Source organism: Topomyia yanbarensis, chromosome 3, assembly GCF_030247195.1.
Source record: "Topomyia yanbarensis strain Yona2022 chromosome 3, ASM3024719v1, whole genome shotgun sequence".
Classification (NCBI taxonomy): domain Eukaryota; kingdom Metazoa; phylum Arthropoda; class Insecta; order Diptera; family Culicidae; genus Topomyia; species Topomyia yanbarensis.
Window position 1 is genome coordinate 428345834 of NC_080672.1, and position 13907 is coordinate 428359740.

Genomic DNA, 13907 nt, shown 5'->3' on the forward strand with positions numbered 1-13907 from the left:
AGTCACTAAAATATATGTCAACAGCGAACAACATCATTTTCTGACGATTTCAAAAGCATTGCATTCAGGCCCGTAGCGTGCGGTTGGCCTGGTTGGCCCTACCACAGGCACCAGCCCCAGGGAGGGCACTGAAATCATGACCGGCTTTTTAATTTTCGTGAGGATAAATCATGAAATAAGTCATGATAATGTGTCATTTTCAAGTGAACTGACCACTGAAAAAGAAGACATCAAAGGGTTTCAAAACTAATGCCGTTTTTGCTCGTGGAGAAACTGAATTAGCTTCTAACTCCAACTACTCTTTCAACTTACTGATCCCCACATGAGGATCATCAGAGTAATACTCTGGCGTAACTCTTTTTAGTTTTTCTGCAGTGCTTAGATTGTCGTTAATAGGAACGTTTTAGCTTTATGGACTCTCTCATAATTGGAATACCTATTTTTCTGCATTCTCAATGCAAGAGTCATCCTCACTATTCTCAGTACAAACAACCGAATAGGCAGACGATTCTTATCGAATTTTTTCCCATCCAGTGCTATTTCCATTCAAAAACTTTCGCTCAATGAAGCAAAGGAACCTTGGCCAATCCCGTGCTTCAGTAGATCCACGCACAATTTCGAATCGGTGACCCCACCGTCGATCTCAACTTTGTAAGCGGACATGTGAACGTAGTAGTCCTTCATACAAGCCTTGTCGCCACCAACGTCATTTAGTTGCTTTAGACAGAATATAACAATTCTGAGGTTATCTGGATGACCTTTCGGGATATCTGTCACTGTTCAAGCTAGTGATCGCGCGCCGAACCCAAATCGAAGAACTAAGCAACGTCAACACTATCGACCATGTCTGGGTGACCAGATATTTTGGTTTTACTGGAAATTAATGGGCTGATTAATTGGCCAGGGCAGGTACAGCGACTGACTTCGTTGGTACTGAGCCCACCCTGCCAATTTCGACAAGTTGGATAAGAGAAAAGATGCGGTCCTGGTCTTCATCCGAGCACAGCAATACTTGGAGAAATCTACAAACTTATCGCCAAACAAAGTCGTTTCTAGAACAATCGTGCAGTGCGATTTTGGAAAATTTACTACATTTTTCGAAGCTTTAACAGGCAATTGCAAACTCATTTATCACATGACAACTACTCAGCGCGCTGAGTCATTTTCATGTGATCTTTGTGAATCCGACTACGGAGCCTCATATCATCTGAAATAAAACTGCTCAGCAATAGCGCAATTGCGATTTCGAGTTTACGGCTGTCCTTACATAGACGACACCGTGTTTGAACGACTGAAACTCAGAAGACATACTAAAGTGATAACTCAAAATTAGATAAAAAATCCCACACTAACTCTACATACCTTAAAACATTTCTTTACATTTCTTACGCGATCTACGGTCAAATCTAACCAGCACCAGTGTTGATCAAATAACATCTTGGGATGATCAAGAGTTGTACAATGTACATTGATGAATATTTGGCTACTCCCAGGCATTATCGTCTATTGATTATCTGTGTACTTTCATTCAACCCCGATCAATAACGGCATTTCAACCAGGAGTGATCGCTAGCTCAAGCTAAAACAACCTTCCAACTGCGAAATAGCTGCTAATTTTATTCCACCCGATTTATTAAAAACAATCACGTTCAACACGAAACTAGGGATTGAGATCAACCGCCAATGAACTTATTCCGCCGAGTGTGTCTGTGTGTAGTGTAGTTCGGACTTATCAACTCGTAAAAGCTCTGACCGAATTTGCAACGAAATTGGATACGAGTTATCTCGATCGATAAACAACCCGAGTAAAAGTAGATTCGGGGATTCTTCATCGTTTCTGTTGATGGGTCCTGCTTACTGTGTGCGTGATCGGATTAACGAAAGCCCGAAATTTGCGGCAGCCTATTTTCTTATAGCTAAACAAATGAACCTACAACTAAAAAGCCACCGCACAATTGCCCCCATAACAAGACGTAGAAATGCGTTATGTAAAATTGCACTGCAACAGACGCATGGAAATGGGCTCGCGAGAGGAGTATAGGAAAAGCCTGTGTGGCATTCGTCAGTTGAGCGGTGCCTTGACTGAGGCGGCGCACGGTAACAAAACAGGAAGAAACAATGGTCGAGGAAGAGATGTTTTAGTAAACTCAATATCATTATGCTCTGACACAGTGAGCCATGGTGTTTCGTTTGCTCGACGGTGACGTCCGTTGGTTGTTAGTGCGGTGAGCCAATCAGTTTGTGTTATGGAAATGCTCTCAGGTGGCTTGCTTTGACGGGTGACGCGACGATTCAGCCGTGAAGATATTGTTTTCATTTGTAACCGACTTAGGTATAGTGCGGTGCGGTCGGGCGGTTGATTCTTTTGTTTGTTTTTCTCTTTCCAGTTGAGAAACCAGATCGCATAACTTCCTACTATTGTAGGAAAATTGAGCTGTCTCTCGTCTGTGGCGTGTGGGAAGAGGCCTAATGATTTACGAGATCAGCCGGTACAATTACGGGGGGGGGGCGAATGATACCTACCATACTTAACGAAATTACTATTCATTTCGGATGGATGTTATGAATTTCTAATTAATCTACATATTGGTAATGTAGGGCACTGAGTTGAGACGATAGATTTTTGGAGTGCATTTTTTTGGCATTGAAAATGTACTCCTCTAATTGTGATCCCAAAATTTGACAATCTATCAGTGTCAAGAATTTTTATCAATGTTTGATAGTTTATAATTTCGTTATTAATTAATATATTTATTATTGCTTTTTTGTATTTCAGTAGTACAATAGCAAAACCCAGCAAAAAAGAAAAGTTTACTAAAAACAGAAACGTCTCAAACATAAGTTTGTGTCCTGGCTTAGTTGTGCACCTAAGCGATATGCTGATTGATCGCTTTGTTGGATAGGTATAAACTGAGATTCCTGCCTGATAACTCATTCGGAGGTGCGTTGACATCCACCGAGGAATGTTACTGAAGACAATTCCGTATCAACTTTTGAATAGGGCTCATAGGATTTGTAAACAAACTTTTGTTTTGCTGATTTCTTTTAATTTGTTAGAATTTCAACCCAGAAAACAGTTGAAATTGATTATACCAAGGGTAAAGTTGTTGATTCATGTGTATTTTTCATGAAATTTAACTCAACTCGGCAGCGGAATAATGAGCGAAATAAGTTTGTTTGCAAAAATCTCTTTAGCCCTTTGGAAGAATTCATATTGATTTGTTGCTATAAACCCAGAGAACAGACGCATAAGCTAGAACAAATTGTCCCATTTGGGTAAACATTCGAATAATAATACGTTACAAATCATCATCGCACTCAATTTCACATACGTGAAAAATCATTGTATCCAAGTTTGAACACAAGTTCCGTATATCGATTGCAGGAAGTCTGCTAGCCGATTGTAGCGTAGACTAGCGGCAACTTGCTACTTCTTGCTGTCTTTTAATAGCAACAGCTATTTTTCTTACACACATTGAAAACTTTCTGATCTGGCAAGCGATTGGTGGATTTGGTGAACAGTTGAACTTTATTTTAGCCTGATATGGCGTCCTGTCATAGTTATCATTTCCGTGACATCATGCAAATTTGATGCAAATTCAGTTTCATGAAATTTTAAATATAAAAATGGAACTTCATTCATGGCATGTGTAATGTGTTCGGTAATATAGTCAGATAAGTGCTAACTTTAGGAAAACTTAATAACAACTACTAATTTCACTAATACTCAGATTTCCCATAGGGGAATTAAAGCGTCATTTAACGGTCAAAGAAAAATCAGGTAACTCCTCACACCAACGAGAATCGCATTTGAATTGCACCATACGCGCGCACGTTAGTCGGAATGAGAAAGGTTACGTTGCAGGGAGAGATAGTTGTATATGGATTCTCGAGCGAGAGAAGAGCGTGGAGGTTAAAATATCGCGGAAAAACCCTTACCAAAATCTTCTTAATTTGCATACTACTTTACTAAGAAACCGATAATAGTTATTTCGAAAATGTTTGTCAGTCTGAATTGCCACCGTTTACAGTCGGTTACCATTCATAAAAACCATATCGAAAATTGTAAATATTAAGCGACTCTAGTGTAAATCTTATCCTGTTTACTTATCGGAGTATTGAGAAGTGTGTGCCATAATAATATAAAACTTTTCTACAAAACCAATAGAAGAAGTTTGGCTCTATCCACTTTGAAGAATTATTCGAATCCATTGGGATTTAAAATGAATAACTAAATTAAGGGATTACTTTTTTGAGGTCAAAATAATCTTTCAAGTTTTCCATCTTATTTGACCATATAATTTCGAGGGCTCATTGGACAATACAAAATCTATATTTCAATGATTTAATCTATTCAAGAAAATCACCAAGAATTTAGAATTATTCGAATATGTAGCACTTTTGTTTCATGAAAATAGTTTAGAATAGTGAAATTTTAAAATGGTGACCTAAAGTCAACAAAAAGCCAGGTCTTGAAGCTCCATTAATTTTTGAGGGCATATATTTTTTTTACGATTTGTTATACTCTTTGGGTAAAATTTAAGTTTTTAACGACATTCAATTAGCAGGGGACTGGAAAGTGAAGTATACTTTTCAATATTAAGGTTGGACAGAGAAAGGGTAAAATTCGCAAACGAAAAAAGCAGTTTTTTTCCACACCGTATGTCAGATCTTCATAAAAATCAATCAGCAGTACTGTACATTCTACATACGCTAATTAATTTTTATGAAGATCTGACATACGGTGTGGAAAAAACTGCTTTTTTCGTTTGCAAATTTTGCGCATTCTCTGTCCAACCTTAAGAGCCATAGTACCACGTATATTAGGGCATTGCAAAAAAAATTTTTTTTTGAATTCTCAAAGGCCCCCCCTCTCATATTGTGACAAATGTCAAAGTAAGCTCAGATGCCAAATTTCACATCATTTGGACAATTTTAGACCCCCGCTCACTTCGCTTGAAATTTTTTGAAATTGGTACTAAGGGAAAATATGGAGGAAAAATACATTAAATGCTATAACTTTTGAAGTAGCAATCAGAAAATTACAATTTATACCTCTTTTGGAAAGAAATAATCTAAGTATTTGAATGAAGATACATTTGCTTCTTGAAAAATACGGGAAAGTGGGGTGCTGGGTCATTTTGGCCCCAAAATCCTCTATTTTTAATGATTTTTCTGCTCCGTGAGGCAAATCATACATATTTTGTAGTTTTTCTAATGTGAAAAAATCTCAGAAATCGAACGAAGCCCTTTTGACCTTAGTTCGAATACGAGAAGTTGGGGTTATAGGGCTTTTTGTCAGTCATATTAAATTTTATCATTTTCTCATGCATATATCTCTATTATTCTTCAATCAATTTTCATAAAATGTAACTTATTGAACGTGTAAAATTCTGAGGAATAAAGCAAAAATAAAAACGTTAAAGATAAAACTCAGAAACATCAAACTTTTTGATATTTACTCTACAAATCTCTTTTTTTCATTATTTGTCCTAATACCTCAACTTCTCCTATTTTTCCAGGAATGAAACTTTTCTCATGTGATCCCTTAGCATATTTTACACTAAAAGTAGTAAATTAAATAAGAATTTTGTTGTTAAATGGAGTTAATATGTGCGATTTTATGATAAAAATGTGAAATCGACACTATATGTCAGATAATTTGATGTTCCTGAATTTTACCGATAACGAATCTATTTTTGTTATAATTCTAAGGATTTTCCACGTTCAACAAGGTATAGTTTATGAAAATTGAGTGAAGAGTAATAGAGATATATTCACGAGAAAATGATGAAGTTTAATATGAATGTCAAAAGGCCATTTAACCCCAACTTCTCGTATTCGGACTAAGGTCAAAAGGATTCCGTTCGATTTCTGAGATTTTTTTTACATTAGAAAAACTACAAAATATGTATGATTTGCATCACGGAGCAGAAAAATCAATAAAAATAGGAAATTTTGGGGCCAAAATGACCCAGTACCCCACTATTTTTTGTATTTTTCTAGAAACAAATATATCTCCATTCAAATACAAAGATTATTTCCTTCCAAAAGAGGCATAAATTTTAATTTTCTGATTGCCATTTCAAAAGTTATAGCATTTAATGTATTTTTCCTCCATATTTTCCCATAGTACCAATTTCAAAAAATTTCAAGCGATGTGGGCGGGGGTCTAAAATTGTCCAAATGATGTGAAATTTGGCATCTGAGCTTACTTTGACATTTATCACAATATGAGAGGGGGGGCCTTTGAGAATTCAAAAAAAAAATTTTTTGCAATGCTCTAACGTATATGGCACCCCTATCCCATTTGTATTGATCTGATATAAGCCAACATCTCAGCGGACACACAAATTATGGGCCCCACTGACAGTTCAAATTGTTCTGCTTGTTTTGCTCGAAGCTCGATTTTCACTAGTCAGATACCGTAAGGCATGACTCGATTTTTAGACATTTGTTGAAAAGCGAAAATATTGGACAGCTACTTGAAGGAATGTGTTGTTGGTGGTGGTGCACCAACAAATTAAACGAACTTGACTATCACAAAATTGTGTTGAATGAAATTGTTTATTGCGGATCGACCCTAACGCGACGTTTTTGATGTTGGCATTGAAATCAAGGTGGCGTAGCAGATACCTGCATAGTACTGAAAGGAGAGCAAGTAGTTGAAGGAAGAAAGTTTAGAAAAGCGTGGAAAGGGTCATATGAGCAAGCTTAGAATTTACCGGCGACTTAACCCTTTGTCTGCTACCACAGGAGTCAGGATCTTTTGGCATCAGAAATGCGAATCACCTGAGTCTGCGGCATGTCCGGACGAGCGTAAAGTAACTTGTTACTTCATGCTGTCGGAACCGATAAAAAGTTAAATCACGGTAAACTTCCAAATTTAAGCCAAAATGTGAATTCGCTCTGAAAATGTCAGTACACGGCGTGTTTGCTGATATCTTGTATTTGAAGAAAAACTTGTTAAAAGTTTTAAAAAATACCAAATTAACACGAATCTATAAATATGGTTGTACGAAATCAATTCAGCATCACTCACTTTCGACACAAACAAGAAAACAATTCGCATCATAGTGGCTCTTGCTTCTCGTTTGCGAAGGAGACTTACTTTTAGATTTTCTTGTTTTCAGTTGCTGAAATTTACAGCTATGTTGCTGACATTACCCATCTATAGTAGATTATAGTCATGGATAACTAAACATTGAAAGATTGTGCTTCGTGAGTGTTTTTACATATTGATTGCCTTGTATATTTTCTTTGTAACGCTAAACTTATACAATGCTATTGAGATCTGAAATGATAACTATACTTTCTGAACGGTCATTAGTTTCAAAATTGGATGTTTAGAAAAGTTTACAATATAATTTACTAATAAAATACTCACGAAAATCAAGCTCACTCACAATCAACAAAGAAATAGATGTCCAGCTTATAGAAATCTGTAATGTTTGTTTGCTTGCAGAGTTAGGAATAATTTTACTTCACATTGAGAAATAGTTCAAGTAATGTTGTTCATCTGAAATCAGTGCGCCGAAAATGTCGTTTTATTCAAACTGCTGTGAGAGGATCGGAGGTCAATTCTTATATTTAGTGTATGAACAGATGCAACAACGACCGGAAAAGAAAATGTCTTCAGTAATCGAAACGGATCGGTGCGTATCGTATCGGGCACGTTCTCACTAGTAATTTCAAAGATATTCATGGGCAAGTTGACTGCTACATATTGATCAAATAAAACAAGTGTTTTTCCTAACTTACATCCAGTCGCAACATTTTAGTCGCTCTCCGGAATCGCCTTCTAATGTCTCTCTGCTGTTTCATCGCATCGTATGTACACTGTACACTTGCATGGTCATCAATTGGCAGTCATAGAGAGTGTTTGCTGATAGTTCAGTTCCGCGTGTGAACACAATCCATGAGCGAAAATGGTAACAACATCTAATAAATACTTAATTGTCAATATGTGATTTAGCAGCAATCGACATCTGATTGAAAAAATGACCAAATCACGACGGTGTGCTTTCACGTGTATTTTATCCAGTTTTCCTGTTCTTTTACACGTTTTTTTTGCTCAGTGTACGATTATTAGAAATGTTACAGTTTTACCAGGGTTTTTGGTACCGAATGCGTCTCTCGCATAAAAATTATACTCGGTGTCAATAAAGGTGGTATTGTGATGGAATGTCTCGGAAACAAAAATGATTAATTGACTATACCATTCTCGGCAAAGGGAAATGCCATTCTTGCCGAGCACGCTTGAGTGTGATGCTTTGTATGTTTATTGAGAGCACAGGACACTTTTTATTGAGACCGAGGTTATATACGGAATTACTGAAACCTGGAAAACGTGGACGACTTCGTGCAGGTCCCGCACTGCTATGTGCAATCGAGTAACTTGTGTTACCAATGGCACAGTTAATACATAACTTCCCAATTTTGTATCATAAGTGATCATGGAAGTGACTGTATAGCCCAAACACAAAAACGTCACATTAGAAAATACATCATCCGTTCTAAATTGGACCCGAAAACGTAATTTTTCGCCGCGTATTGTAGATATATATTAAGAAGAACCACAATCTATTCAAAACATCCATTCGAAACAGTAAATTGCGAGATTTTGTGTTATGATCATCATATCTCCAACATGTCCATCTTCTCGATCAGAAAAACATAACAAAAAGATTTAAAAACTTTATCTCGTGCTGATACTTGTTATAATTTTCTGTTATTTTTACTACTAACGGGACCTAATTTTAAATACAATATGTTACGAAAATTAATTTCTGATACTCTATTTTTCATTCTGATCGGGTTACCCACCATATGCCCGTTTCACATGCAGTCTGAAAAAGTACAGGGGCCCTCTCACAGTCACGTCACCTAGTGACTAGAACAAAATTTCCTTCTAGTCACTAAGTGACGTGACTGTGAGAATAGGGCCCCAGATATTTTTTTCGTTTCGTAATCCCTCTGGATACTCAAAAACCAACATATGGAACTACAACATAGAGTATTGCATATTGACAAAAACATGATTTTTCTATGCTTTATTTCAGTATATCCCCAATAAGTCCATTTTACCCTAGCTACTAAAAGTGAAAATGGACCTTAATCTCCAAAAAGTGACGCACATAGAACTACACCACGTGATAAACTGTGTATATTTAGACAAGGCAGAAAACATTATTGCAAAGAGCAACAAGCAACAATGCGCTGAATATGGCAACGTCGAAACCAAGAACCCTGTCTATATATGGATGGTGATAAAATTTAGGTACAACTCGACTAAAGCAGAGCACATTAAAAGATTATTGTCGAAATACGAAACAGTGTAATTCGTTACAAACGATATTAGGAGAAACTTTTTCGCTGGCAAGAACGGACGGTCGGAGGGGAAGACATTACCCAAACTATAAATTGGGTTGGGTCGAAAAAAAAAGTTTCACGATAGTCAAAAAACATCCAACTTGTTTGTGACGTTGCAGGTGTTGAAGCTATGCAATGAAGAGGAAGCGAGCCTTTTAAAAGAGAGACGCCCAGAACTTACTCCATACAGATCACTGCTACGGTCTGTACGGACATGAGATGTGGTCGTTGAAAGAACTGGATTATTGACTGGTTGATGTATACAAGCATGCTGATATCACGGCATACTACAGCTGGCCGAACATATAGCTAGTCTATCGGCAGATAGACCAACTAAAGCAGTGTTCAGCTGTGAACCTGTGTTGTTGACGTTGGTTCTGATCCCGCACTCGAGAATTAGGTTCGTTCGAATCTATCATTAAAATTAAAACAAAACTTTGGGCAGAACTCGTCATGCCAACCGAACGATGATTAAATTTGTTCGAACTGATTTGACTGAAGAACTTTAGACTTTCCAAGATGGGCCGACACTACATTAGCACTTGTCAGCATGGTTTCTTCCCCGGTAGATCGGTTGAGATGAACCTGGTCTCTTTAACGTCCTTCTGCGCGAAACAAATGTCCAAATAGCTGCAGGTGGACACGATCTACACAGATAGTCTAAGGCTGCGTTTGAAATTGTTAACCATGAAATACTGTTAACGAAGCTTGATAAACTTGGACGCACCACCCGATCCTGCCGTTGGCTTCGATCATACCTTGTTCACCGTGAAGTCGTTGTTCAAATTGGTGAGAATGTGTCTGAATAATTTTCCAACCATTCTGGAGTTCCGCGAGGTAGTACGCTTGGTCCGCTACTATTTTCACTGTTCATATTCATCTTAATGCGTGGAGGAAAACTATACTTCGCCGACGACTTGAAAATATTTCTAGTTATAGGGAAAGAAGCTGATTGCTGTGAGTTACAGTATCTCGTTGATACCTTTTACAGTTGATGTAAAAGAAATATAATGGTTATTAGTGTTGCTAAATATTTTGCTATCAGCTTTCATCGAACGAGGAACATGTTTACTTTCAACTACAACATTGGAACGATCCACTAAACTCTACCTTTGTATCTAAGCTTCTTCTGGCAGTATATGATGTTCCCGATCACCTATTACAAATTAACCTGTACGCACCAACCCGTGTCCTTCGACCTCGAACACTGCTGCAGACTGAATACTAACTATGCTGCCAACATCCCGACATTTGCAATGATCCGTCGTTTCAATTCTTCAGTAGTTCTGCACAGTTTCGAAACCGTTCGTTGCCACTTTATGTTAATTATGTACAGTTTAATAATAGTTCAATAAGACTCAGTGTTAGTTGGACTAAAATTGATTGAATTCAAATATGAATAAAAAGATAGGTAGGCCCGTACTCCATACGCCCGTAATTTGTGCGTGACGTGTCACTCACATTTAACTATGAATTCCCAGGTGCACTAGGGCCATGCAAAACTAATACTCTTTTTTCCATTTCTAATAACGACTTATAGTGAGTCAATCTTTTTCCTTTTTTTTATATTGTAACGACATATAATTAGCAAGGGACTGGAAGGTGAAGTATTTTTCAAATACTAAGAGCCATAGTACTCAAGGAAGAGCAAGCATTTGAAGTAAGAATGTTTAGAAAAGCGTGGAGTAGGGTCAATGAACAAGCTTAGTTTTCCGGCTACTTAACTCTTTGTCTTCTGCAACGCAGGAGTCAGGATCTTTTGGCATTAAATGCGAATCACCTGAGTCTGCGGCATGTCCGGACAAACGTAAAGTCAATTTAATGACTTATGCTGTCGGAACCGAGGTGATTCGCATAAAAATAAAAACGAATATTTTGGAAACATTTTTTTCGTGTAGTTTCGCTCTTAGAAATATAAAAAGGACTGAGATATCAACTCACAGTAATAATCTTCACCAGAAAATGCCCAAGTAGCATTTCTAGTTTTATAGCGCACTACAAGTGCATTCGAAGTTTTAAAAAAGCCTTAAGAGTGCCATAAAACCTCAATTGTTACTAGGGTGTAATAACCTACATCCCCCTAAAGATCCGTATTGACCAATGTTTTTTCCGATGGAGGTTAGCTACGTCAGTAAAGTTGTTTATATGAACTCTGCACAACCTGGTGTCTTGCAAAGAAATCTAAAACTGTGGAATCCGTGGAAAGCGTACATAACAGAAATATTTATAGGAGGTTATGTGAAAGAGAATGTCGAAAAATGCAGCGAAAGGACTATGGAATGTATACAGATTGCTACTAATGAACAGAAGATCCGCGTATCAAAATGTGAAGGTTACGATGCTTCTGTACATCTTTGACCTCCAGCCGCCGGAACATAGCTCCAAGACGATGAGTGAAAGGAAGTTACCATCGCTGGGTAGGGGGTATGGTGCTTTAAACGATTGCCATAAGCATGAAATTTATAAAATTCGTCAACAATTGCCTGACCTGAACGAACGCAGGCGAAATATCCGTTGCCGACATCCGGAAGATTTCATGTCTTCAATTTATTATTAGGAATTTCACATCCTTTACATTTAGTCGCGCTTTTTATCTGTTGTTTCCACTGAATCTGTTTTGATTCGAAGCGTAGATTAAATACTCTCTGTCTTAACCTTAACCTGTTTAAATTGTTTAATATTCTATCGAGTGTTGAGTGGAACAGTCCACAACTTAATTTCGGGACAAAAAGATCCGGGCAAGACCTGTATCTAAACGGGGTATAACCGGGCTATGGATATCGAAATGGCTTACACAATCAAAATGTTGGTTGACAACATTTTAACTATTTCTAATAATACAAAACCTACAATCTCTTTGCGGAATATTCACCTTCGGTTGCAACAGACTTTGCAATCAATTCTCGGTGTATAGCGCAATTGCAGAACTAATGATACGATCCTATTGACCCTTCCAAATGGCCACTCTAATCTAACGCTGTGCCTATGAAAGTCATCCAACCAGTTAGGGACTATATTACCCAGCTTGCGCAAATTCAACAGACTTTCACGTGCCCCAAGTCTTAAACCTTTCATTATAATTTTATCTCTAACATTTTCAAACAGTATATTGCGGAGAATAAAGATACTTGTGCAAGTGTGTGCGTGTGTTGACAATAGGTCATCTTTCTATTTTCAAGAACATGCCATCCCGTTCCAAAAACTTTTTAATGAATATCGTCATAAAATAATTTAACTTGCAACAGATGCTTTTTTTGCCAAGAGCTGCCTCAAACACTTTAACGATCCCTTCGGTTTTACACCCGTCCATTAATCTATTTCGCTGAATTTTATTACCGCCCAAAAACCTTCCAACTTTGGCCTAGACCTTAAAAAAATTCGTCAACGTTCCACTTCACACCACGTCATGCTCCAGCTGATACGAACCACCAAAAAGCTGCGTACGTCAACCATGTACCCCATCAAAACAGAGTTCGTGCCTTGCCGTGTTCGACTGCATTCAAATTCCCTCGCGAGATCGCTGGTTTACACTAGGCCAAGATGAGCTTTCTCATAACATATACGCACATTTAATCCCTTTTCACCATCACACGATCACTTTAGAGCATTACCAGACACCACATCAGAGCAGGAACTTCATCACTCTGCACGCCCGAAACGAACTGTACCACTATTATTGGACTGTAAAATTCACACGAAAATATGTTTATTTCCCATTATTTGCTCGTTTGTGCTAATTTCCCCCCTCTTTCAGCTTACAGCTACTCTCGCACGCTTTAGTGGTTTCTTGTTGGCATTTTTAAGCTGGCCTTTAAAGCACCTTTACAGCGGCGAGACTTTTCTGCTGCTTCTCTGTTTCTGGTTGTTGTTGTTGCTGTTTCTATCCATCCATCCAACCATACATACACGATCACCGTTACAAGTACCCTTGCGAATTCACAACGCGATCTTCAACGTCAGCCAGCGGGGAGTACCCTAACAAAGGATCTCCGCACCAAGGTTGAATGAAATTTCCCAACACCATTTTTAGGTTAGGCACTGATTGGATTTCGGAAATTGTTCTTTTTTTCTTGCCACGATAAGTGAGAATTTCCTATTGAAAAACAAAACACTTACTTCACCACTACCGAGTTGTAAAAGATCTTCAGCCCGTCGCTCACATACACAGCGCGAGGAGTAAAGAATTTGAGACAACTGTGAGCAGCATAACATTCAACTGCGAAAGAAATGTAAAAACGAATGCGGGGAGTGATCTACGTCGAACAAAAAAACACGTCTACTTCGTTCAAGATTCAACTACGGACTGTTCCTACGGTGTGGACGCAAGAAAAGCTGCACCGTCGACTGGTTGTCTGTAAAGCGAGTGAAGAATGATCGCTTTTGCAACGAGGGGTTCCAAATTTAAACATATAATTACATTTAATTTGATTATCTTGATGGTTCTTCTTAGAGCTTCTGGAAACAAACTTTGAAATACAGCGAAGACCCGTTTTTATCAGCCCCTTTGGTGTATTTTAGGTTGACAAAATTGGAAC

General features: G+C 37.9%; 1 protein-coding gene across 3 annotated transcripts in view; it reads right to left on the reverse strand.

Annotated features, from left to right (window-relative positions):
• The window catches only part of LOC131691420 (LHFPL tetraspan subfamily member 3 protein), a 49447-nt gene extending 35768 nt beyond the window's left edge, over positions 1-13679 (reverse strand). For 2 of the 3 annotated variants that reach the window (XM_058977791.1, XM_058977790.1), the window contains exon 1: positions 13489-13679. The gene's annotated coding sequence lies outside the window, so the exon portion shown is untranslated. Of the gene's footprint in view, positions 1-12939; positions 12959-13488 lie in introns of those variants that run through there. The other variant, XM_058977792.1, reaches the window with a different exon arrangement.
• Positions 13680-13907: the final 228 nt, after the last annotated feature.